A 2,508-nucleotide genomic window follows, 5' to 3' on the forward strand; every position below is an offset into this window, starting at 1 on the left:
CGGCCGAATTGTTAACTATGGGCCTGACTCCTGATCTTCAGGCGGGTAACCTACAAAATCATCTAAAAGAGGTATGCAAGTGGGATGAGCTCACTAGCTTAGTAAGTGAAAAGAAAATCCACACAAACATTCACATCCATATGTACTATATGCTATGCAATTCATTTTAAATCTTATCCACCTAAACAACATTACTAAGTCTTAGGTTATGTGCTACTCACAATCACAGTGTGTGTATGCCACGGGTAAGAGTACCGAACTCCATCTCGCGATACGCCCATAGGGTTGTCGGAGAAGGCCCACCGTGAGTACTTAGAAAAGTAAAGCATGCCGACTACCGGCTCTCAACATAAAAGTAAATGATAGAAATGTAAAGGTGCTGACCCCGATAATTTAAAAGCAGTACAATTGGCCCTCTTGAATATACCATTGAGGTTGCCGACTGTCCTAATGACCTACTGGACATATGTTTAACCACCATAGTGACCCGACAATCGTGACCACTGCTTCCCCCCAAGTGATTACCCAACGCCTTAACCCCTATTGGGAAGGGACGTAGCACAGGGAATGATAATCCTAAACCGCATGCTCCTATATGAAAAAGTACGATTGCATAGTACCATCGCGTCCCATACCACGGGCCACCAATGCACTCGTTTCCAAATTGACTATGGCGTCTAATCTAATAATGCATCATGCACAGTAATCCAACCATTTATCACATAAGCACATCAATCATTTAGTATTTAGAATGTAAAGCACAACACACATATCATAAATCATTTGTTTAAAATGCACAAGCAATGCGTGCGAATGGCATACGAGGATGACTAATCAATACATAATTTACATGATGACATGGCTAGTCTAGATACAATTTAATGATATAAAAACAAGCTTAAAATAAAGTCAAATGTTCTCTCCCCACTTACTTGTTGGGTACAAAAGCTCATGTTCGGTACGGGTGAGATCTGGCGTGAGAAATATAAATTTTAGTGGAACCTATCATAAGCGAATGAGGTAAGCATTTCACCACCTTGGGGTCAAAATTAACGAGATTTGATGTTTAAAATCATAAAAGAATGTTGCCCGCCCGTTTTGGGCCCATTCGGGCTCAAAAATCTGACTGGTAGGCTAGACAACCCGACAACCCACCTGTCATCGTCCGTCGGTCCAATAGGCAGCCAGATAGCCCGTCTGTTCAATCGACGGGCCCCCTTAGGCGAGCGGGTTTGCCCGTCGATCTTCGCCCGCCTGTTGGAATTTAGGTTTTGCCCCTATAAGTGGGCGGCTTCGCCCGTCGGTCTTTGCCCACCTGTGGGGGTGAAAATCAGTTTTCTCCTTTGAAACGCTCATCAACCTTGGGAAAATCAAATGTGACTGTTTCAATCACATTTTTCACACATCTAAGGTCTTATAAGATGATTCTAACCTAGATTTAAGGATTGAAAAGCAATCTTACCTTCTTTGCTCAAGAACTCTTCCAAAACCCCAAAATCACCTCTTAACTCAAGAAATCACCAATGCTTCTCAAATCTTGTAAACACTTCTTTAAACCTTCAAAATCAACATATAGACCATCTATTAAACCTTAGATTCATCATCTCAAGTGGGATTAACAAGATCTCAAGGAACTCTACCCAAATCAAGGGTTTCACTTGGGGTTTTGTGAAAGTTTAAGAAGTATAGTCTTCGCTCACCTCAAATCGTAGGTCTCGTGTTGGGGATCATTTTTCGGTGCCGAAATGAGAAGATCAAACCTCGGCGTCGCTTAAAATCATTTCTTCTTCTTTTTCTTTTCCTTTCTTCTTATTTGTTCTCTTTTCTTCCTTTATTTTCTCTCTTCTTTACTCTTCTCCCCCACTCTTTAATGCATTAAATGAGAAAAATGAAAAACACAATAAGTACTATTTATACTAGAGAATATCTAGTAACCACATCGGTGGGTGACACAGGTGGGCGGGTTCGCCCGCCTATGACCACCCACCTGTTGGTCAAAACTTAGCCAAACAATTGAGATTTCAATGGAATTCGACTCTCGGCATGTATCTCACTCTCAGTACAAGATATATAATACGTATACACTTTAGGATATGACCATATACTAACATTACCCGTACATGGCCTTATGATACGTGTATGTACACGGCTTAGGTACACCCGTCTCCTTTGAAACTGACTCGGACTTGTCTGGCCAACCTGTGTTCAAAGTTACCCTTGCCATCATGGTCTATAGGGAACCCGCCTTAACCCTCTTTGGTTCAGGTCCTACATGGTTAAATCAAGTCAACCGTGTAAGTAAACCAGGTTTTAAAAGTAAGGTATCACAAAACGTGTGGAGAGAGATCTCCCACGATTTTTTTTTGCCTTTTTTTTCTCCCTTTTTCTATTTTTCTCTCTCTTCTTGTGCAAGAAACCCCCTTTGGCCGATTTTTCTTGCTTGGATTTGGAAAATATTCTATTTTAATGAGAAATTCCATCCATGCCCTTGTCTTTTTTTTTTTTTTT

This window comes from Macadamia integrifolia, chromosome 1, assembly GCF_013358625.1.
Source record: "Macadamia integrifolia cultivar HAES 741 chromosome 1, SCU_Mint_v3, whole genome shotgun sequence".
In the NCBI taxonomy this organism is placed as follows: Eukaryota; Viridiplantae; Streptophyta; class Magnoliopsida; order Proteales; family Proteaceae; genus Macadamia; species Macadamia integrifolia.